Raw genomic sequence first — 25,672 nt, forward strand, 5'->3', positions numbered from 1 at the left:
AGGATAGGGTGTAGTCTCCAGAATAGCTCAGCGGCCTCCCAGCAGGTAGCAGTGTCTTGAAGGGGAACAGCAGCAGTGGATGCACAATAGGGTGATCTAGGGAGGAAGGCTCATACCTAGGTAATCTCCTTGGTAGCAGCAAGGTCAAGGTCTGGCTTAGCCTGCTTCAGGCTGGGGGAGGTTACAGCTGGTTTAGTCAGTGAAGCCACTGCCACCCAAACAGGAGAACCTGAGTTCAAGCGTTAGCACCAAGGTAAGAAGCCATTCCGTGCCTGGGGAAGTGGAGACAGGTGGATCCCTTGGACTTGCTGGCCAGTCTGCCTAATCGTCAGTAAATGGCTTCTGGGGATTAACTCTAAGGCTGTGTTCTGGCCGGTGTGCCTGCACATAACACACAAAACCCCATACACGCACAAAGTATTTTGTATTTCCGTGTATGTATGTGCATGTGGGGGTTACAGCATACTCGACTTTGCACAAAATACAGATTTAAAATTCAATACCTTGTGGAATGAAAGTCAAAAGAACTGGAAGATAGAGCCAAGGTCATTAGTTAAAAGACCTGAGAGAAAAAGCATCACTTTTCTTGTGAACCGTGTAGAAAAGGTTAGGGAAGGACAAAAATACAGGAAAATTTAGGGGCAGAGATGGAGGGAGTTGAAGCGGCTTATTTATGACAGCTACTATATTGCTGTGATGTCAGAAAATAAGTCTTCTGACGAGAAGGCAAAAAAAAAAAAAAAAAGAAAGAAAGAAAGAAAAAGAAAAAGAAAAGAAAAGAGCAAAATAAAGTAGTTGTTGAGGACAGTTTACTAGGAAGAATGGAAAAGAGCCAGTTAGACAGGGAGCAGGGGGAGGGGCTGGGCATTGGCTGGGCCTCTGGCCTCCTGTATTTACAGCAGCCTATCAGCATGGTTTTGCCATTTTCTGTAGCCGTGACTGCTATTGTGGGAGGAACATGGAAAAGATGATAGTGTATGTAGTTGGGGTTGGAAAGTTACAGTGTAAAGAGGCAGTCTAGACTACTAAGGAAGCTTGGAAATGCATCGTTGAAGGGACTGATAGTTCCAATGGGGGCTGTGCAAATGACAAGGGAAACTGGTCAAGCAAAGTCCTCTGCAAGAAACTGGAGATTCTGATGGGATTACAGGGCCAGTCTATGAGCTCAGAAATGGGCTATTTGTGGACAGGATACAATGTAACGAAGTGCTTGCGAATGCCTATCTTCATCTCTAGCGTTTCTATTCCTAGACTAGTTAGCCATGTTTCCCCGGTACCTGAGGCTCATCGCAGGAAAATTTAACCTACATCAATGGGTTTTGTGATGGATGCCCAAATGAATGGAGAGTTCTAAAGTTCCTAGACTAATTCTCATCATAAAGTTCTCAAGTAGCCATGATTTAACCATGGGGTGTATTTTGACATGGCTGCTGAGGTACCACGAATACAGGAAGGCTCTGCAAGGCAAAGGCTTGGTAGATGATCAGTGTGTGGGCACTGCAAATGTCAAGATGCTGGAGTCACAGGAAGAGAACACTAAGCCAGCAATGTCTAGGAGATTTGGAGAATAGAGTGTTATAACCATGGCATGATCTTCCAAAACTCAGTAGCCACTCCTACAACTTGTAGCCAAGACAGAGGGCATGAGAAACTGAACGGCCTCTCCTTGTATGTGTTTTAGAGAATGCATCATTAAGAAAGAGCTATGTCAGGGACTGGAGAGATGGCTCAGAGATTTAGAGCACTGGTTGCTCTTCCAGAGGACCTGAGTTCAACTCCCAGTACCCACATATCAGCTCACAACCATCTGTAACTCTACCCTCTGTAGGCATTCACACACACAGATATACATGTAGACAAAACATCCATTCACATACACATAGAATAAAATAAAAAAATAATAAAAAAAAAACATCTCAATCTATCAGGAGGAGGGGAACAAAGAATTAAGATTTTGTTGGCATATACGAATGAGGAGTCTCACAGCCACATTGGCTAAGATGTTTTTGAAAACGAAAAACCACTAATGACAGATGGGAGAATAGAGTAAGAAGTATACTAAGGGGAATGGGTGGAGGTATATGCACCATGGGCCAGCATTTCTGCCCATTAGTTTGGTTTACTTTGGTTCACATACCCATTTTTGTTTCTACATTGGCTATAAATTTTCTGGAATATATGTGTTCTAAATTGTAAAAAAAAAAATCTGATTATATCTTTTATTGTGTAAACAATGTAAATACCTCTGCTCCATGTAAGATTATTGAAAAATAAAAAATCCAATGCTTATTTAACAATGATTTAAGCTATCTGAAGTCATACAAATGATGTCTATCTCACTAATATGTTACAAAATCATCAAAAAGGTTAACACTAGGGTTAGATAATAACAGGGAAATAAAGCAATAGTTAAATTTCACTTATCAAAATATAATGTAAAATTCTTAATAAACAGCTAAAACCAAAGTCCAGTAGGGTATCAGTAATGACCTTCATCGCCAAGATCTAAATTCAGTTCATATCAGAGGCCTTTCAATTATATACTTTTGTTATTTGAAGTAATATCTCAGTGGATGCTAAAAGGCTTTCAGTTGAATTCAACAGAAATTCTTATTATAATAACTCTACAAAGAATATGAGAAGGAAACCACCTAAACATGATAAAAATCACTTATGCAAAAGCACGAACAAACACGGCTGCAGATTCCATTTAAAAAGCCTTCTTTGGGAATTCCATAATCCACCTGTGTGTGGGTTGTGATGTTTATTTAAATGTATGGGATGCTTATCTAAAAAGGGACAGCAGGCTCTGAGCTAGAGATAACCAGATATGAGGAGAAAATGCAATCCACTTAAAACAGTACAAAGTAAAGTACAAGCAATATTGCAAAGTAAAATAATAGATGAATACATTTAATAAGAAAAGAACAGGGCCTAAGGGAAGAGAGTCATAAGATCTTATTGAAGGGTTGCACCAGGGCTAACAAAATAGAAAAAAAAAAAAACACTCCCATTTCCTACATGGAAAGACGTATTATTACAAATCCATCAATCTGCCCAAATTGTTATATATATTTAATGACTTTTAACTAAAATCCCTATGGTATAAGACAAGTGAATTATCCTACATTTTGCACGGAACAGCAAATGTCCAAAAGAAGCTAAGAAATATGTGAACATGAAAAATAATGAGAGTCCTTGTCAGAATGTTAAAATGCCGTACAAAGTCAGCGTAACTAATGATTGGGTATTACCTCAGGGGTAGACTGACTGATTAGGAGCCTGGGCAAGACTGCAGTAGGCATGGGAACTTGCTCTAGATTGAAGGTCACATTTCATGTGAAGGAGAGAGTAGCTGAGGAAATAAACACTTTATTCACTCATTAGTAAGTAGCAAATCAATGATTAATTTGAAAAACTAATTGAACCACTACTTCCTATCCTTTGCAAAGTACCATATTAGTTTTTTGTTTGTTTGTTTTTTTTTTTTTTTGTTTTTTTTTTTTTTTTTTTTTTGGTTTTTCGAGACAAGGTTTCTCTGTATAGCCCTGGCTATCCTGGAACTCACTTTGTAGACCAGGCTGGCCTCGAACTCAGAAATCCACCTGCCTCTGCCTCCCGAGTGCTGGGATTAAAGGCGTGCGCCACCACACCCGGCCCATATTAGTTTTAAAAACACAAAATAGTAAAACTTCAACAAAGTAACATACATTATAGTATATTAGATATGTAGTAATGTATGCAGTATTATTATATGTTATGTTGCATAGAGTACATATTATATGTTATAGTACATAACATGAAGTATATATATAACATATTGGGGATAGACTGAGTTAAGACACCACAAGTGTTTTTTCACACATTAATGGACCTAGCTGGACACTGTGAACCCCATGACTAAGGAGAAGTGAGTTGGCTGGCTTAAGCAGAGGGATGTGTGTGTGTGCAAAGGAATTGTCACAATTTGACTTTTTTTTACTATGGAAATGTTTGTATGAGTCTTACTTTCTTTCTTACACAGAGCACAGTCTTGAACCTCTGACCTACCTGCCTTCAGGGAGAAAAGAAGAGTTAGAACTACTAATGATTTAATGAACTAATGATTTAAACTATCTGAAGTCATACAAACGATGTCCATCTCACTAATATGTTACAAAATCATCAAAAAGGTTAACACTAGGGTTAGATAATAACAGGGAAATAAAGCAATAGTTAAATTTCACTTTTCAAAATATAATGTAAAATTCTTAATAAACAGCTAAAACCAAAGTCCAGTAGGGTATCAGTAATGACCTTCATCGCCAAGATCTAAATTCAGTTCATATCAGAGGCCTTTCAATTATATACTTTTGTTATTTGAAGTAATATCTCAGTGGATGCTAAAAGGCTTTCAGTTGAATTCAACAGAAATTCTTATTATAATAACTCTACAAAGAATATGAAGAGAAGGCTGTGCTACCACGATGGGTTTATGTGGTACTGGAGACTGAATTTAGGTCAGTGGTTCTCAACTTTACTATGCTGCGACATTTTAATACAGTTCCTTATGTTGTGGCAACCCTCAGCCATAAAATTATTTCATTGTTGCATCAGAGCTATAATTTTGCTACTGTTATGAATCATAATGTAAATATCTGTGCTTTCTGATAGTCTTAGGCAACCCCTGTGAAAGGGTTATTTGACCCCCCACAGGTTGAGAATCACTGATCTAAAATTTCACCCAAGCTACACAATCTCTCTACCGAATGAGCTATTTTTAGAAATTACAGGTATTATCACCGCAATTAGAAAGTCTTAGTAATGGGTTTTATTCCTGTGAAGAGACACTATGACCAAGGTAACTCTTTTAAAGGCAAACATTTAACTGGAGGTGGCTTACAGTTTCTGAGGTTCAGTCCATTATCATCATGGCAGGAAGCATGGCACCATCCAGGAAGATGCTGTGCTGGAGAAGGAGCTGAGATTTCTGAGTCTTGATCCGACTGTATCCAGGAGAGATTGGCATCCTCAGGCAGCTAGGAGGAGGATCTCAAAGCCCACCCTCACAGTGACTTTCTCCAGTAAGGCCACGCCCACTCCAGGACCACACCTCCTAATATTGCCACTTGCCACCACAATGTTCTAGCCCTCTCTGTTGTGGGTAAAAGTTATTGCATAATAAGGATAGTCTGGATTGAGTATGGATTTATATATTTTTGTGGTACTCTATTTTTGGAATCATTCCCAAAATATTTTATGTGAGAGAAAATTTTCCTCCAATAATTTGCAATGAGCTTAATTATGTTTTCAAACATTTTAATGACAAATAATTATAAAGTGAACATTATAGTAGACATTCATCATAAAGTAGATTATCAAATAAATAGATAAATGAATGTGATATTAATATTCATTTAAATATGTTTTAAAAACATGGCTATTGAGCAGTTCAGTAGCTTTTAGAGTCTCTGCCTCCTTCCTGCACGACAATTGAAATTACATTTCCTCCTCAACCACTATGTTCTTTGATGTCCTTGGAACAGTTTTGTCTGAGTAGGAAGCGCTCCAGATCATTCTGATCCGATGTTGCTAAGAGTTCTGAGAACTAATTCTGGGCGAGTCCACCATCCCAGCACCCAGCCCAGCACCCAGCACCCAGCACCCAGCACCCAGCACCCAGCACCCAGCACCCAGCAGCAGAGATGTGTAGGGTGTCCCCTCTCTTGCTTTCCCAACATGACAGCCTATCTTCCTCATTCTTTGTTTTTGCTCAGCTTCTCATAGCTCAGGGAACTCCACTAGGTGCTAGCACACACAGTGAGCTATTTTTAGTTCTTGAGCTTCCCTGGGGAAAGTTCCTTGAGAGCTTGAAGCCATGCTGAGAAAGAAGCTGAATGGAGCAAAGGCTGGAGAGGAAGGCTGAGGGGCCTGATCCTTCCTGTGGATTTTGGCAGCTCCTTCTCTGAGGGGGATCAGAAATTCAGTGCAGAGTCTGAGAGACAGCTGTGAGAGAATGGACAGGATTGTGGATTCGAAGGAAGATAGAGTCTGCTGACATGCCACGAGGAAGCAGGATGGAACTAAGATAGGAAATCAGGCAAAGGTGAGGACAGAAAGACTGTTTTTGAAGTCAGACAAGATCTGAAGTGACAATTGTCATGATTTTTGACCAAGTGCTAAGGGTGGTCACATCTTACCTATAACTTCCCAACCATGTGATTTAAATACTTCCCTTTAATCTCTCCGTGCCTGAATTTTCTTATCTACAGAATGCCTTTAATACTTGTAGGGTATGAGGCCTGAAGGATCTAGACACACATAAAACACTCAAATGGGGCCTTGAACACAGGAAATACTTATAAAAAGGAGCTGCTATTATTTTGTCTCACTGTCTATAATCTGAATAAAACCATTCTATTATGCTCATAAGGAGGCAAAATAAAATAATAACATGTCAAGGGGAAGCATCTTAGCTCAGGTTTCTAACCAGTAGTATACACACACCCAAGGAAAAAAAGTTTCAGATGTTTTCTTAGGAGCATAATTCACACATAACAAGGCAATGCTCAGGAGAGTTATTACTCTGCATTAGCCGGACACTGTCCACCTCAGCGTTGTAGCACTCAGGAAGGAAGAGAAGCCTTCTGCACAAGCATGAACATAGGTTAAGTGTAGTACAAGTTTGAGGGCAGACAAAAGCAAATCAATTCATCTACTTTAGACACTGTCCTAACTAAGTGGAATAAATCCCAAGGGCCAAGTTAAATAAATGATAGGTAAAGGAATCAATATTAGCACAAGGAACAGGAAAACACAATGTAGTGTATGAGGCCTCGGGATATTTGGCCATGATTGTTAAACTTCAAAACAAAGATAATAAAATGAATACTAGAAACGTAATTGTGTGTTCTAATTAAAACCAGGAGGACTCATAGGAGATCACCCAGCACTGGCCACAGCCTTGGACTGCCTGACTTTTAAGATCCTCCAACCCTTAGTAGAAAGCACCATTATGATCCTTCTGCACTTAAAAGGGCAACAGACATCTTCACCTTTGCCTTTTTGTCTGTTTGATTTATCTTTTCAACTTTGTACGGAATAGCAATACTAAATGTCTTAGAACCATGGGATTCCACAGTTGGTGACACAAACATCGAATCTGTTCATCATTCACAATGGTAGCTGTTTTGGAAATCTCTGTAATTTTATTATTTATACTTACACATTATCTAAAAGTTGTTTCTATAGTGTCCTGGTTAGCTTCTCTGCCATTGTGACAAAGCACTGACTGTAACCAACTTCAGGGAGGTTTACTTGGCTCATGTTTCCATGTCACATCACCTAGGCGAGCCAGACTAGGAACTCAAGGTAGAAACTGAAGCAGAGATGGAGGAGGGGTGCTGTTTACTGGCTTGCTTCTCATGAATTTCTTGTCTTACTTTCTTACACAACTCAGACCACCATCAATCAAGGAAATGCCTCACAGACAAACCCACAGGCCAGTCTGATGGAGACAGTTCTCCAGTTGATTCCTCTTCCCCTCTGCCTATTTTGTGTCAAGTTGACAAAAATTAAGCAACTTGCTTTCCTTCTTTCTGGTTTCTTGAGACAGGGTTTCTCTGTGTACCCTTGGCTGTCTTGGAACTTGCTCTGTAGACCAGGCTCAGACTTGAACTCAGAGATCCTCCTGCCTCTGCTTCTCAAGGGCTGGGATTAAAGGCGGGCACCAGCACAATACCTGTCATACTCATTGTTTCTCTCTGCAGGCTTTGACTTCATCCACTTTTCTTTTCCCTTTCATCCACATCCCTGCCAACTTCCTTAATTCTAAAATTAACAGAAATTACCTATAATTTTCACATGTGACTTTTTGAAGGAAACCTCTAAGCAACCTAAAATTCTCCCACTGTTTTAGATTTCTAGATCCTTGAACCTGGGAAGTAAGTGGAAATGTGTGTGTGTGTGTGTGTGTGTGTGTGTGTGTGTGTGTAAAATTATAGACAGAGTCTAAAGGTAACTAATATAGGAAATGTCTTCTGGAAGTAACACCTGAACAAAGATTTATGTACAACAAGTTTACTGGAGCTTATTCAAAGATCAACACCTGAGGGAAGGGAAGGAAGCAGAATGGAACCATTAAGAAGAGGGTCTGTGATGACGTCATAAGACGCCATCCAGCACCTGCATGTTAGGGCAGAGTCAGCCTTTAGATGTGAGATACCTAAGCTCCACCTTCTTAAAGTGTGGGTTGTGGTGCCATATGGAATCATGTCGCTAAATGTGGCAATGTCAAAAAAAATTGGCAATAGTGAAAGATCTGAATATGTAAGAATCAAAAATTAATTCAAAGTCAAACACATAAGGAATCTGAGGGGTTTCTGGGAGTGCCAGAGTTTTATCCTGCTAGATCGCTTCAGGTCTGAACACACAATGTGTAGATGTGCACGCTGTAGCACGCAGGCCTTTGTACCACATACTCCAGTGGATGCTGCCACCCGAAGCACGCCGATGTAGATCTGAGCTGTTGTTTGTTATGGATTAGAATGTCTTCACTGTGCTTCTTGAAAGTTTTATGCTCTTATTAAAACATAGGGCATCAACTGTGGAAACAGACTTTTAATGTTTGCTTAGCACTCATCAAATAGTCCGTCTTTGAGTTACACTGTATTGGAATGTCTGATTTTAAATTTTCTATATGAGTTGCTGATTTCAGTTTCATTTAAAAAAAATCATTAAATGAAGGAGCTGAAGGGGTTTGCAACTCTATAGGAAGGACAATATCAACCAACCAGAGCTCCTAGAATCTAAACCACCAACCAAGGAGCACACGTGGAGGGACCCATGGCTCCAGCCGCACATTTAGAAGAGGATGGCCTTGTCGGGCATCAGTGAGAGAAGAGGCCCTTGATCCTGTGAAGGCTCTATAGATGCCCCAGTGTAGGGGAATGCTATGGTGAGGAGGTGGGAGTGGGTGAGAGTGTGGGGGCACACCCTCATAGAAGCAGGGGGTTGGGATAGGGGGATTCTGGGGGGAGGGGTTGGGAAAGGGGATAACATTTGAAATGTAAATAAATAAAATATACAATAAAAGAGAGGAAAAAATCATTAAATGAATTTGATATGAGATTAATACTGAATTTCCAACGATTTCTGAAATAAGACCGAAAAGGCTTTTGCCATTTTGTAGGTATTCATGAGCTGTAATGTTCTCAGCACTGATGATTGGAACATCAAAATATCCATCAACCCTGGAAAACGCTGAAGATGCTCAATGTCCTGAACCATCAAACATTCAGCTAAAATTTAATTCTTTATGTGAGCATAAAAAGCACATCTGTCTCATTAGTATGCAAATTTGCCTTCATCTTTAATAAATGCTAAAATTGTGTGCATCCTGTATTTAAAATATTTGTTTGATTTATTATCAGTCAAGGTGTAAAGGGTATAAACCCTTATTTTCTATATCAGTATACCCAAAGTCACCTAGAAATTTCTCAGGTGAAAAAGGGTCACAAGCGGAAGAACGCTTAGAAGCTCTAGCCTAAGGGAAGAGGCTCAGAAGGGCAGCTGCCATCAACTAAGGGAAATTCCTCGGTCCTGAAGGACTAAAACTGTTAGTCACAGGGCAGGAATGCGAGCAGAGCAGCTCAGCACCCTCCTCAGAAGTCAGAAGAACAGATGTCACCCTCCGGTCATGACTGGAGATGGACTGTCTGAGATAGCATTCCACTGGCCCCGCCCCTGCGGTACACAAGGCCGAACCCTGGGCTCTTGCACTCTGGGAGAGGGATTGAAGACAGTGGGCTGAAGACGGAGAACAAATTCCTTGCTTTTGAGTTTCAACGATTTAAACTTCAGTACAAACAAAAATATTTAGACAAACGAAATATAAGGTTTCTCTGCTATGGGGGTGCTCAGTGGCAGACAGTGCCCTAGAATGGGAAAAGCCCGGGTTTGGTTCCTAGTACTGTGCAAAGACACAAACAAAAAATAAAAACAGTATAAAAATAGGCCACGGCTAGAGCAGCTCATTAGTATGTTTATGGTTGTAGGTTTGAACCCCAGCAGCTCGGGGGAAAGGGCTCTTCAACCTCTCCCAGAATGAAGAAAGAGTCTCTGAGCACCGAGGTGGATAGAAGGTAGAATACAATTCTGTGGGACCATGGGATAGGACTTGCGGAGCAGAGGCCCAAGCAGTGAAGAGCCCATTCCTGCGTCCCGGGGACTTACCGACTTGTAGGGACAATAGATTCAATCAGCAAGGAACTGACCACAATGGGGTTGAGGTCAGTCTCCTAAAAGTCTCTTCACAGAGTTCGGCTCCCTGAACTGAGTAAAAGGGAAGGGCGGGGGGGGGGGGTGCAGTGTAAAGCTTTGCTAATGTTTTATATTATATTGTAAAACTTTTGTTTTATATTCCTTTGAAAATGACTTTTTTTTTCAGAAAGAATATAAATGTATTATTATGATGGGTTAATTCTTAAAAATGTTTCATTCAGTTCTACTCCATTATTACTAATAATATTATTAATAATACTATTAATACTATAATTAATATTATTAATAATTACTATTTCATATCCCAGCCCATTCCCCCTCCCTCCTCCCCCTCCCCTACCTTCCCTCCAACCAGATCTCCTTTGTTTCTCTTCTCTTCTCTCTGTTTCTCCTCTCATTCAGTTCTCTGGAAAGGGCAAGGCAAACCAAGGGAAAAAAAATCCTGCTTCATACTTTTAAAAATGAACACCTCTTATGGATTTTCTCATTTTACCTGATAAGTGCATTTTACAACTAAAGAGCAACTACAATTTCTAGCAAAATCATTACCATCTGATTTACACAGGATGTGTCTATGTGTTCATGAAACAGAATATATCTACAGCTTAATGTGAATAAATTAAAATATAATTACATACAGTTTTCTTCAATTTATTAATTAGGCCTTCTTTATTTGGTTTATTATTACCTGCATAAATAAACAGATTAATTTCCATGTTAAATTTTAAAGGAACTATATGTGTCGTCAGTTCACAGAGCACCTAAATTTACAAATAGAGCCCTGGTAATATTGTATTTGCTTTCATAAAACAGTTGTATCAACTGTAAACATACAAAGAAGACTCTCAGTTGAATAGTTTAAATTGCAGACCACCTTAAGACAAGTGGAGTTCCAGAATAAACCAAGATTGTCTTTCTTTTTGTATACATTACAGTGCAAAGCCTTTTTTTCTTGTAGAGTTTTAGACTTAGGGGGTCACACACACACACACACACACACACACACACACACCATTTTTCTACTTTTCTTTTTTTGTGCTGCTACTCACAGAAGGAACTACAGTGAAACCTGCAAGTCTGAGGACTTCTAGAGCTTGATTCCAAGCCATGAAAACAAACTCTGGCTAATTAAAGGGATGTCATTTGGGAGGCTGTAGATGAGCTCACAGAATCAAAGAGAAGACTGATGAAGAGTGAACCAGGGAGGGAGGGCAGATCCTAAGGCAGTGTAAGGAGGGAGGCAGGAGGAATCTGTTGATAGTGTCTAGGCAAGCCCCACTGCGGTGAATGTACTTTGGTTATTTTCTATGTGAGCCTTACCCTACTCCTGATGCAGATTTTCTGTACTGTCTACAAGGCCACTTTGCCTGGGGCAGGCTGAACATTGTCCATGGAGCTTCCACAATGCAACCTAGTAGATGGGAAAGCCAACTGTGATTCCCCCAAAGGGAGAAGATTTGAGACAGAAATCAGCAGGTACTTAGATTCTACAATGCAGGCTGCTGCAGCTCTTATAATACTTGTTCAAAAATGCTACATATGACTTTAACAATGTTGGTAGTTAAAGAATTCATATGGGAGGCTATTATAACTAAACAAAGATTTCATTAAAAATAATGAATAAGAAAAAACAGCACACGCTTATTTATCAATTGTCATAATCTCTTTGCACTTGAATGAGCATAGCCTACAAACCAGGACCTGAGCTCTATTCCCCATTGCTCTCTAATGTACTAGGAGATCTGGACTAACAGAACCTTTCCTAAGCTTTAGTTTCTTCATTCACAAACAAAGGACTACAATAGATTCCAGCTGCAGGACCTATTCTTGCACTAATTAAAAGCAATAGAATTCTTTACTCCTGCTTTCTGCCGTGCTATCCAGGGTCAGCTTGCCTGTAGACTGTTTCTGGAATCTGAGTAGTAGAAGAGCATCAAGTCTTTTTAGAGGAGTCTGCGTGACTCCTTACTCTTTCTCATTACTCATATCTCCTTACTCATTCAAGTCAATCAGCGGCAAACATCTTTGGAAGTCGGTGAGAGACACTACTGTACAAAAGCTTGCGCATTCTGGTACTTACCAGTCCCTACGTGCCAAAGGAAATCTCTCAAATTGGAAGAAAACCGAAGGAAAATCCATCCCCATATGTGAATAGCAGATATAGGTTATTTAAGAAAGCAAGGATGAGGGACTGCTGTCTAATAGAGGACAGAATAGAGCCAAAGCTGGCTCAGAGGGGACTACAGACAAGCATTAGATATATTCATCCATCCATCCATCCATCCATCCATCCATCCAGCAGTTAATGAATACCTTTGTGAAGTCAATGTGTTAGGTAATGAAAAATGTCTGGAGAGGCTCAGAAAATATCTGCAAAGAGAGATGGAAAGGTTGTGAGAGCCAAAGGATGCTGCAAGATAACATCTCCTCTAGACATGACAGGGATGGCGAACACACAAACTCTCAACAAGAGCTCTTGCCCAAGACCTACACAGCCGCAGTTGATATACCAAAGTGGACGAGAGAGAGTTAAGGAGACCTCACTCTTGGACCAGAGGGTACAAATCCGTGCCTGCTAAAGGGGGGAATCAGTTTTTACCAAGGAAGAGCTCCCTGATAGGTTTTCTAGTCCCAGATGGTCAACCCTAAATAGAAGGACAGCTGGGCAGCATGATTTAGACCTCAGGAAGTTACTGTTGTTGGTTGTGGTGTGTGTATATATAACAATAATCATAAAGAAGAGGGTATGAATTTGAGAGAGGGGGTAGTGGGTTCATGAGAGGAGTTGGGGGGCTAGAAGGAGGGATCAAAATGGTGTGAATACAGTATGCTCACGTTTGAAGGTCTAAAAAAAAAATCAAAACACAAACATAAAATCCAAATAATTGTGGGGAAAACCCACAATGGCTGTGGAAATGAAAGATTTTACAAGGGATCAAAACAGAGAGGGAGGAAGGAAAGTTATTTAAGAAACAGCAGGCCTATAGGTACCACTTCATAAAACACAAGGAACTCAAAGGCTAGCAATCAGTGCCTGCTCTTTGCTATGCAGAACTTGAATTGTTTTCAAGGTCCCAATGTGTCTTGGCAGAAACAGACAGTGCTATTGTGTAGCTGAGAAAATGATAGAAAGTTTAGGCGATCTTGCAAGGACAGTCTGTAAGTTTGGGATTTGAACCCAGACATGTAAAAATTTGGAGTTGTGGGTTTAGTTTAATCTACCTCTCTGCACATTTGTAATAGCTGAACAAATAATCATCCACTATAAATTCAGTAGCCTTGATCTATTTTAGACTAATTCTAAATATCACATCAGTTTGAAAGAACAAATTAATACCCATAGCTATAAATATTCCTCTTAAAATTACACCATCATTTCCTTTTTATAGTTTCTTTCTCTTCCCCCAGCAAACTTCAGGACTGAATTGTCCCTCAATTTAGTCTTTATTGCAGAATACTTAAGTAGACTTGGAGAGTGGGGAGAGTTAAAGTGTTGGAAAGTATAGTTATTTTAGCAAAATTGGTTCATAGTAATTCATGGATGGATACAGGTGGGAGCCACAGTGGTCTGGTGCTTAGGGAATCTTTCTTGAGAATTTGAAAGAAATCTGAAGGGAACTAACTTAACATCTTATTGAGCGACAACTGGCTTACCTTTCCCCTCAGTTTAAGGCACATTTTAAAAAGCCGTAACATTTCCTATTCAATGACGAGATCGTTCATTTTCATAACATATATTGTATTACATTCATATTCCATGGAAATAGATTTTAATGATGTTAGCATTTAAAAATATTTTAAATTAGCGATTAAAACACTTAGAAACTAAAATGAATAAAATGTAACAGCTGGTACTTACAATCTCACAACAGCATGGAACACAGATCAACTTAAATGGTCATATAAAAGATAACTTTTTGATAACTAGAATTATTTTGATAGCTTTTGATTATCTTAGGTCTGAGGGCTGACTTTTTCTTTCTCTCAGAGTTTGTTTTTAGACAGTTAAACCCTAGAGGGATACTTCCTTTCCCTCAGCTGCTATCTGCTTGCCATTGTCAAGTTCTATCTGAATTCTAAATGGCTGAAGTGTATGTGTAATCATTATGACCCTTCTCTGCCTAAAGTCTTTCAAGACACTGTCAGTGCACAGCACTTTGTTGGGCTTAAGTCGAAGATTACTCCATTTGTTGTTAACTTTGGTCCAAGACAAACCAATCATGGCTGCTTTATATTGTTATTTTTCAAATGTATTAACAATAAAATAACATCATAATTTTAGTGTTCCTGTCTGAGGATGAGTAAAACAAGCTTACAAATGAATTGAATTCAATAATAAATTGTTAAAATTCAATCTGCGACTTAAAAAAAAAAAACTCCACCAGGCTATAATAAGTTAGAGAAAGTAAAATAATTTAATTGTAGGCGTCAAAAGACAATGTATGTGAAGTTAAGGTAAAATATTCATTTTTATAATTCTAAAATATGTCATTCAAAAAGCTAACTTTTTGCTGGGCAGTGGTGGTGCATGCCTTTAGTCCAAGCACTTGGGAGGCAGAGGCAGGTGGATTTCTGAGTTTGAGGCCAGCCTGGTCTACAGAGTGAGTTCCAGGAAAGCCAGGGCTACACAGAGAAACCCTGTCTCAAAAAACAAAAAACCAAAAACCAAACAAAACCAAACCAAAAAACTAACTTTTCTTCAAATTGGTAAAAACTGGTTTCTTTTTAAGTGTCCATGTACTAAGTCATAAACAAATTTGCTTAAAAAAATTAACTATACTTATTTATTTTGTGAATGTGTGTTTATTAGGAGGCTGTTCAAGCCATGTGGTAGTAAGAGGACAATTTGCAGGAAGCAGACTGTCTCTTCTTCTACCGGGTGGATTCTGGGCATCCGACTCAGGGCATGAGGGTTGGGCATCTGACTCACTCAGGGCATGAGGCACCTTAAAATGTGGCAGCCTGGATACTGATATTTTTTATTCATACCTCATATGACTATACAGTGAAATTTGAAAACAAAGGCCATTTTACCCAGGTATATTAAGGCAAAGAACCATGTACAGCCCTCATCCCCCCGCCCCCCCGAACCCCGCATCCCACTCATCAGGAACCTTGATTGTGCTGACAGCGTTCATATTTGCATCCCTGGGCAGATCTCATTTTGCATCCCCAGATACAGACAGCCTGGTGCTTCTGCGGGCTCCATTTGAGCTCTCCATTTGGAGAATAACAAATTCAGCATGCCCCAGATGATTCTGTGTCCCTGAATCCCAGCACCTGCTGGTGTGTCTCCAGAGAAGAATGACTAGGTAAACAGCGTGTCCAGCTGCTGGAGCAGGAACACGGGCAGGTTCTGGGTTCCTCCTCCTCTCCCCTGAAGCCCGCTTAAATCTCCAACTCAGTCATTTCTACCTGCCCAACACTCTGCACCTGTTCTGTTCCCACCGATCCTTTAGTTTCTGTGGCCTCTGCCTTCCTTGGCACCCCGGCACGGATCCTTCGGTAGTACTGAACCATGCTGAGTTCCATGTGGAACAAAGTTCTTTGGTTTGGTGGGGATGAGGTGGGGTGGGGTGAGAGTGAGAAAGTGCAGGTGGATGGGGGGGGGGGGGGAGTGTCGGGTCCATTTTGCTTCCTTTGCCCAGAGCACAAAACTGCTCATCACCCATTCACTGTCTGCTGTGTTCTGTAGCTTCTTGGGGACCCACTCCCTCCATTTTTCTCTTGCCTCAACTCACCTATCTTTATTCTTCCATTGCTCTGTGACTTCTCCCTTTCTTGTACATTTTAAATGTCCTTCCCAGACTCATTTTACTACTGAATTGTTATCAAGAACCAAAGAATTTGGTGCCTACTTCCATAAATACAAATGTATGAACATTTTATCCATCACAGTCCCCAGCTTTATTTTTTCTGTTTTGCAACATTCTGGTAAAGGCTCCTCAATTTGAATATTGAGGAGAGAATTTCCATAATCTCTCCTGATTGCCTTTAGCTTACCGTTTAGGCAATTTGTAGGAATCTGTTTTCTTCTTCCCTGATGCGGATCCAAGGCGTTTTACTTGAAATTGCCCCCAGGGACTTGTAGTGCTCTCTGCTGCATCCCCAGAGACTTGGGTTTAGATATTCAGTCATACGTTTAATAAGGGAAAATATTAGCCAGTGCTAGGCTGTGTCATTCTTGGAGAACATTCTCCCACATTGCTTCCCCAAAGTGTGATCCGACTTGGCTGGTCTTCTGTCACAGTTTGGCTTCTTATCTGAATCTTCTACTCTTGGCTTCTGGTTTCTTCTCTTAGCCACTTCATAATTGGCCCAGGCTTGGCTTCCTACCAGTGTCCTCACCTCCTTGTTTGGAGGCGATGAGCCTGCTGCTTGTCTGGTCTTGATCCTGGCAAGTTCAGGGCAGGGTGTGTGGCTGCAGTCGAGTGCTCACACTCATGTTCTCGGGTTGCGTCACATCTACAGCCCATGTGATCCTCACAGCTCCCTAGAAAGGAAGACACTTGTCACCTTTGAAACCTTTCATAGAGTGAGGTGCATATTCTGTTTGACACAAGGTTGTTACGAATCTCAGGTTGGCTGAGGAAGACCTTGGACTTCCAATCTTTACCTCCACCTACTACGTCCTAGGACTCCATTCCAGGTGTGTTTTTTTTAAGGGTCCCAAATTGAGTAGCCGTACTTCCCTTAACTGATTTTTCTCTCTCACCTGTGGACAGAATTTAAGAATTCATAACTCTGGGTAATATGTGTCTGAGTTTAACACAATCTCTTTCTAGAGCCTCAATTCCTCTTGGGAAAAGATAATTATTTGGGGTTTTCTGTTCTGCTTACTCAGTTCCAAGGCACTGTCAAGACTGCATGTGGGCAGAGTGGTCGCAAGAAGAGGCTTTCTGACTTTCAGTTCAGATGATGGGCCTCAGGGATCCACAGTGGACTTTGAGTTGGATGCCTGTGTGGTCCTTGAGCTTGTGATTGCTGGTTGTGGGTGGTTCCTTTGACCTCACCACTCGTCCACTTGCCTGTATGCCTCACCTCTGGACGTTGGTAGCCCAATGGTCCTTTCAAGGTCCTTTCTTTAACCCCCAAGATTCGTAGGCAATTCTGTATTAGATGCTAACTGCACACAGGCTAAAGAGGCAGAAGCACAGACCCTCTGTTCTAGGTAACTGCTCATCTCATGCTCCCTCGTGTTCTAGAAGGAAGAAAAGGCCATCAGCTTTGAATGTTCCCCAGCGCATCTGACACTACACATTCCGCGGGGCTCTACCTGTTAGGGACTGTTGAGAGCAAGACTCATTCTCTGACTCTGTCGCTCTTCTCTGCTGAAACGCTCACCTGGGCTCGGATAGGCTGACACTGCTCTCCTCTTTGATCTCTGTTCTTTCTAAGCTGCAAGGTCTTCCCTCAGATCTTATCCTGAATTCTCTCCGTTCCCAATTTTTGGTGATTTTCCATGAATAAAGTCAACAGGAAATAAAACGTATTCAACAAATTGCTGAGTTTTTTGATAAGTCTGAATTTCAGGACATGAGAGTGGGAAGACAACTTAAAATGCCAGCTTTGAATACTAAAATTTGAATACTGGGGTTTTATTTCTTTTTGCATTCCAGATTTACTGTAATTCCACTGTTTTGGAAAGAATGAATGAAAGTCACACATTAAGGAAGGGAAAAGTAAAAAGTCATTGATATATGAAAAATATTCCTTTTAAAGTATTGAGTTGGAAAACATTAACCACACCAAATTTTCATTTTTTGGTACTTACTTTTAATTGTGAAGTCAGTATGAATTAGCAAAATGTTGATTATTAAAGAAAAACTTAAGTATGTAGAAAAATGTAAAATATTAGATATAAGGAAGGGACGCCTGTTATTGGATTTTGGATGGATTTAGGCTGCCTACATTTTGTAGAGATCAACATTCATTTTACACATATGTTGATATACATGAAAGTTTCAGATACATTATATATGATGTAGTCTCTCTCTCTCTCTGTGTGTATTAATTGCTTTACATATGTGAGTGAATTTCCCAATTTTACAGAGAATAAAATAGCATAGAGATTTATGGATTGCCAAAAGTCAAATATTTGTAGTTTGGCTAGGTTTACCTGACAGTGGAATTTGTGTATACCCTCCATAAAAACCTCTCTTATGTAGAATGAGTGACTATAAGGATGATAGCCCATCACTTGGTGATACTAGTGTCTCATATGAAGATTTTTGCTGAATCATAGGTGTGTGGGACAGCAATTGTCCAGCTATGTGAGATGGTTGGTCTGTTAATTTTTTCACAGTAGCAGCTATCCCACTACATATGTATTTTTATAACACTCCATTATATACCTTAAATATGAACAATATAAGATCAATTTTAAAAAGAAATAAATAAAACCCATCTTTAGAATAAATCATATAAAGACCTCATTTACTAATAAAATGAGATTAGTATATTTTATATAGAAATGACCTTAGAGCTCTTGAAAATATTTTCTTTTATTCTTCTAGCATGACATTTTCCATTGTTTATTTTCTTTAGGATTTCTTAAGTTCTGTAATGAAAAGAATGGTTACAGATTTACCTACCTATTCATAAAATCCACTTTAGAAGGGTTTGCCTTTATGCATTTTATGGTATGATTTTCACAAATTAAACATGAACTCATTATATGTGCCATTTAATCCAGTTTCTCCAGACACTTTGTGATTACTGGGCATAAACACGTTTACTCTCACCGTAAGTTTTTTTTTTTTTAAGTCAAAGGTCACAGACACTTGGTCTCATTTTTCAAATAGCTGACTGAACTGGAACAATGCAGATGTTTTCAGACACTGGGTTTAAAACTAAGGTGCATAGAAACCCAGTGTGGGTGTGAATAACTTGGTTTGGAATAAAGGCTGAACAGTTTAAAAGTTACAATGGAGGTAACTTTTGAAAATTGGAACGATTAAACAAAAATTTTTAATTATACAAAATAATTTAAGTTTTCTGATACAGACAATAAAATAATAATTTAAACTTTCTTATTACAATAAATCTGAGGTCCTTATTTCTTATATAATTCTCCTGTTAAAGCAATGGTTCTCAACCTGTAGGTTATGGCCTCTTTGGGGGTTGAGCAGCCCTTTCACTGGGTCGTCTAAGACCACTGGGAAACACAGATATTTACATTACAAATTATAACAGTAGCAAAATCTCAGTTTTGAAGTAGCAATGAAAATAATCTTATGGCTGGGCTTGTCACAGGAGGAACTGTACTAAAGAGTTGCAGTGTTAGGAAGTCTGAGATCCACTGATTTAAAGGAACCACGCCTCCTTGGAAAATAGGATGGTTTTCACCCTGGCCCAGGGATTCCACAAGGTGAGCCCAAAACATTTGATGGTAGCAGAAAGCAAAATGTCCTGATCATACATATTCACAGAAGTGAGACAAGGGACACAAAGCCGAGAGCGTGAAGGGTGGAGGCAGGCAATGTGAATGTGAAGGTTTTTACTGCTGTGACCAAGGCAACTCTTACAAAGGTAAACAGTTAACTGGGGCTGACTTGCAGTTTCAGAAGTTTAGTCCATTATCATCACGGCAGGTAGCATGACAAGGTGCAAGAGGATCTGAAAATTCTGCATCTTGATCAGAAGTCAGCCAGGAGAAGATTGTCTTCCACAGGCAGCCAGGAGGCAGCTCTCTTTCAAACTGTGAAGAGACTCAGGACTAGGAGACCTCAAAGGTCACCCCAGAGTGACACACTTCTTTCAATAAGGCCAAAACTACTCCAGCAAGGCGGTCCCTCCTAATAGTGCCGCTCCCCATATATGAAGCACTCACACACATGTGTCTGTGGGGCCTAACCCTATCCAAACCACCACAGTGAACAACAAAGCAGGGTAGGATTAAACACTAAAATATGAAACAAATGGCCATGAATCCAGACCAATATAAACTAAAGGTTAGATCAACTAACAGAGAGTGGGACCTGGTGGTGATGTTCTATGGTCCCAGCTACTTAAGAGCCCAAGGCAGTAGAACCACAAAGTCTGGAAAACAGAGGCCTGCTAGACTAATTTAGATTCTTCCTTAAAGTAAACAGCAGAGAGAGCCTAGCATGTCTGTGGCCTTGGGCTTAATCACCCAAAGTAAACAAATAAATAAATGGAGGAGTATCAAATCTCATATGCAGAAGAATGCCTCCCCCAACCCCTAAATAATTGTGCAAAAAAACTCTGTCTAAAAGAAGTTAAGTCATTGGCCTTCCACTCCTTACGCGCAGTTTCTGTCTGATGCCTTCCTTCTAAAGGTCACTGGAGAGATGGAATCTCAGGAGCTTTCTTTATAAAGGAGAAGCCTGAAAAACCCACCTTTCCTAAGGAACTGTGGTGTAGCGGTTTCCTCTGTGCTCTATCCCGGAGGGGAGCCAGTCAAGACTCTGGAAGGAAACAAACAAAACAACACCCAAAAGATTTGCCAAGATCAGGGCTAGGGAAATGGGAAATGGGTCAGTGGGTAAAACAGCTTACTAACCGTGGACACTGGAGTTTGGATCCCCAGCACCTACATACAAACCAGGCATCTGCTTGTAGTCTCAGTGCTTGGAAGGTAGAAACAGGAATTCTGTAAGCAGAATAGACGAATCCTGAGCTCCACTCACAGTGAGAGGCCATAACTCAGTAAACAAAATAGAGAGCCAACAAGAAGGATATTCATGTTAAAAGAAAAAAAAAAGAGCAAATCGAAGATAGCTAAACATTAGGTGCTCACGTCAATGGTCAGAAATAGACTGACGAAGTCACATGAAGGCAGTCAAGAGCTCCACTGAAGAGCAATAAAACAAATGTCAGTTCATGCTTGTGAGGGTGTGGAGTAAGGAGAACACTCATCTATTGCTGGGGGACTGAATAGGTGAACGAGCATTGGGGGTATCAGTGTGTGGCTCATCAGGAAGATGGGAATCCATCTACGTCAAGATACTATGTTTTCTTGGGCATATACCCAATGAATGTTTCATCCTACCATAGAGACACATGCTCAACTCTGCTAACTGCTTCTCTATTTTATTTTATTTATTTAGTGGACTTGATGTGAGGTTTATTATTGAACCTGATTTAGTAGTGTATAAGAGAGCACTGTGGAAGCCTTCAGAAATGCAGGGCTCTCCACTTGTCCAGAATACCACGATTGGGAACATATTTGACACCACAGCCATCAGGAATGAGCCACTTCTCAGCAACTATGTCTTCAAATTCATCTGCCTAAAACTTGGTGAAGCCCCACTTCCTTGAGATGTGAATCTTCTGGTGGCCAGGGAACTTGTGCTTCTCTATTTATAATGGCCATAATTGGAAAGAGACTAGATGTCTGTCAATGGATGAAATAATAAAGAAATGTGGTGCATTTACAAAATAGATATTAGTCAGCTGTTAAAAAACATGGCATCATGAGATTCACAGGTAGATATATGGAACAAGAAAAAAAATCATCTTGAGTGAGGCTACCCATACCCCAAAAGACAAATGTGGTATGCACTCGATTACATGTGGATATAACTAGTCAGTCTTCAATAGGCAGGCTACTGTCCATGTAACTGCAGAGGTTATGCATAGAGTAAGGGACTAGGAAGGAGGGACAAATAGCTCTAGGAAGGAGAAATAAAGTAGATAGATATGGATGAATGGGTGGTGGTGGAGTGGAATGGGAGGATCAAATGGGGAAGGAGAGGGAAGAAGAGAGTAAGGAAGGGAATATGGGGAGGGACAGCTAAAACTAAGGAGCATTTGAAGGATCAAATGGAAAGCTAACACAGTAAAGGCTTACAGTAGAAAATGTATATGTCCGTGTATGAAAGAAATCTAAGTGAAATCATCAAATAACAGGGGAGATATAGTGGTTTAAATATACTTGGCCCAAGGTGTGGCACTATTAGGAGGTATGGCCCTGTTGGAGTAGGTATGGCCTTGATGGAGAAAGTGTGCCACCATGGGGATGGGCTTTGAGAGCCTCCTCCTAGCCTCGTGGAAATCAGTCTTCTGTGTGTCTTCAGAACAAGATGTAAAGCTCTCAGTTCCTCCTGTACCATGCCTGCCTAGATGCTACCATGCTCCTGCCTTGATGATAATGGACTGATCCTTTGAACCTGTAAGCCAGCCCCAATTAAATTAAACTCTTAGAAGAGTTGTCTTGGTCATGGTGTCTGTTCATAGCAATGAAACTCTAACTAAGACAGGAGACAAAGCCCCAACTAGGCATCTCTCCACCAAAAGAAACCTCCAGTGCTGGGAATGGATTATATAAAGCTGAGTTGGCCCAAGAAACCCCTTTGGAATCCCTAAACAACCCAGGCTATTACCAAGGCTATTGGTTGATCTCCACAAATTGATAGTAAGGTTGCTTTGCTGAAGACAATACCTACATAACTGAACATGGAGTAGATGAACTAGTGCCTACATAGATCCTTCAACTCTACTGACAAGTGTTCATGGTACTAGAAGGTCTCTGCATACTACCAGAGGGGACAGGTAAACACCAACCCAGCTACAACCTCTGAAATCTACAGTGTGACCTGGCTGCATGACCCAATGTACAATAGTGGCGCAAAAGGTGTGAAAGTAACCAACTACTATTGTTTGGAATTAAGTCTCACTGCATGAGACAGAGTGCATCCCTGACATTGCCTGGTGGCCAAGATCCTGAAACTAGATAGGCTTAGGGGAAAACTAAACACATTCTTCTGCTAAAGGAACATAGCAATAAAAATAACTTCTAATGATGTTCTGATATATTTATATCAGAATGTCTCACTCAGCCATCATTAGAGAGGCTTCTTACTGCAATAGATGGAAACAAATACAGAGACTCACAACTGGGCAATGTGCAAGGGAATGGGAGACCTTGGAACATGCAGTTGTAAATGGGCTGTCTCATCAATTCCCTTGATGGGGTCAGGGAACTCTTTGGAAGAGAAGGCAGAGATATTGTAAGAGCCAGAGGGGATAGAAGACAGCAAGGAACCATGCCTTCCAGACATGGCAGGACTGTGGCAACATGCACAGGCCCTGCACGAGTCTAAAATGCACAGATGGGGTCCCAGTGATGAGAGGGGCAGTTAACACAAGCTCTCATCCCTAATCTGGAAGCTATCTTCAATTGATAACCACTTGCAAAGAAAAACTTGGTTTTCTTCAACAGAGTCTGACTGGGTATACAAACCACATTTAAAGGTAGGCAACATTCCCAGCAGTAGATAACCAACACAAAATTAAGTCATTGATGGTTTTGGAGGGTTTGTTTGTTTGTTTTAACCTTATAGATCTTTTGTTTATGTATTATGGTTTCTGATTTTTCTATGAGTCTTCTGTGTGTGTGCAAATGTATGTGTGTCAGCATCTCTGTGTGTTTTTTGTGCTTTTTCTTTGGCTCTTTTTTCCCCCTGCTTGCTTGTTTTGTCTTACTCTGATTTGTATGTTTTTATTTTATCTTAATATTATTTTTAGATGCCTACTTGTATTCAACAGAAAAAGGAAGGGTGTGGATTTGGGTGGGTGGGAAAGAGGGGAGGACCTAGGGGAGGGAAATATGTATGGAAAACGTATTTTCAGTCTAGGAACAGAGGACACAAAGCTGGAAAGGTATGCTGTCAGGAGGAGGTAAAGGGAGGACAGGATGGTGAATACAATCTCAATACAGCATATGGATTTGCAAAATATCCATATGCATGGATAAGATGCATATTAATATGCCTATTTTATTTTGGGTGTGGTAGTTTATTACACTTAGTTTAAAATTTTACTTTTCAGAGAGACAGAGTGAAAAAAATTACTGGCTGGGGAAGAATGGGTGGAGACAGGCAAGGCAGGACTGGTTATGAGCTGTTAACTTTGGAAGTTGGAAAGAGAGCACAGAAATTCTTCATACTATTTGATACGCTCATGCTAAAAAAATTCCATAATAAAAAGTTATAAAAATAAATCTGCCCCGTGAAGATAACCCTTTAATAAGTGGTATCGTGTCCCACTCCAAATAGTGAAGTGCTTTTTCACTTACACACCACCTATTCCCAAAGTAGCAACATGAAGATAGAAAGTAACATTTAAGCTGTGTCTATAGGAGGCTTAAACCTAGTAGTTGATTTGATCAACTCAGACAAAAACCAAAAACAAAACCCCTAGTTTAGAACCAACTCAAACTGTCCATTTTGCTGAGTTTACTGGAGCAGACTGACAATACTAGAAAGTGGATTAGCGGAGCAGATGTCTGCTCTGGCACCTTAATGGAGATAGGATTTAAGGAGAGAACTTGGAAACGAAGGCAAAATTCACCCAGGTAGCTCTCTAGAAAAAACAGAAGGGAGACCCGTGTTTATTTTCCAAGAAGTCATGTGCAGGGGATAATACTATAAACAAGACTAAAATCTTGACTGGAACATGATTAAGAACCAGTCATTTGTGTACGATTTAATAAATCCTAAATAACATTTTAACAATATACAGTTGAGCTGAACTACTGTCTTAATGATCACTATGCCACATTTTAAACAGTAGATGAAGGTACTCTCCTGTTGCAGGGTATCATGTTGCCTCATTTTGTGACTAAGACAAAAATAGGTAACATTATCTCTGTTTGTCAAGCAGGCAGCAGACTCTGGGAGGTCTCCTCGCTTTCCTGTTGCCAGAGGCAGAGGGATGGGGAACTAGAACCCAGGTGTTCTGGCACGGAGTCCTGCATTCTCTGTTATACTGTGCCTCTCAAAGGAAACACATGATATATGCTTGTAGCTTCGACTTGGGTTTTAGTGGAAAGAAAGTTGGCATCTGTAAGTATCCTAGGAACATAAATAACCTCTTTTGCCAATTTCTGGTGCTTGTCAATAAATTGGTGCTTCCTTTTATGATTGTATATCATAAATAGTCGATATTACATGCAAAATGATGTTCCATTAAGGTAATATCCAGTTTGCTCAATGGTGCATGGCTGAAATCCAGAGATTTAGCTCTGTGAGGAGGATGCTGAACACTATTAGACTATCTGATGTTGAGAAAAGAAGATGAGTTGGAGCATATTAAAATATTACATAATAAACTTATAGTGTCAATTAGTGACAAGCTCATCATTATCACCCACTATTTGACAAATAGGTTTATTCTCTCGTGAAGCCCTTTGCCAGGATTTTCTCCCCCCTCTATAGAGTTAGTCCACTCACTTTTCACGCTTTCACCACAGCTGAAATCCATTTTCCGGTCTATTTTATGTGCAAAGCAAGCCACTCATGATGGCGTGGCTGTTCTCACCTTCACTTACTGACCATTTCCATCCCTATGATTTTAAGCAAGGCTTTGGAACCAATCCATGCCTTTCCTTTGGATTTATTCGATACCTTTTGGTAACTTCTCCCAGATGACTCACTTTTGCCTTTGT

The 25,672-nt window shown here is 40.2% G+C and overlaps 1 long non-coding RNA gene across 2 annotated transcripts; it reads right to left on the reverse strand.

The window, feature by feature from the left end:
• Positions 1-16,284: 16,284 nt before the first annotated feature.
• Gm35746 lies at positions 16,285-20,954 on the reverse strand. Of its 2 annotated transcripts, none has more exons than XR_379662.2 (3): positions 20,786-20,954; positions 20,623-20,690; positions 16,285-16,753 (listed from the first exon to the last, which is right to left on the reverse strand). It is a non-coding gene; the product is annotated as a predicted gene, 35746 (long non-coding RNA). The 2 variants fall into 2 exon arrangements; XR_870952.1 differs by lacking the exon at positions 16,285-16,753 and adding an exon at positions 19,514-19,960.
• Between the last annotated feature and the right edge of the window lie 4,718 nt (positions 20,955-25,672).

This window comes from Mus musculus, chromosome 9 (genome assembly GCF_000001635.26).
Source record: "Mus musculus strain C57BL/6J chromosome 9, GRCm38.p6 C57BL/6J".
Lineage (NCBI taxonomy): Eukaryota > Metazoa > Chordata > Mammalia > Rodentia > Muridae > Mus > Mus musculus.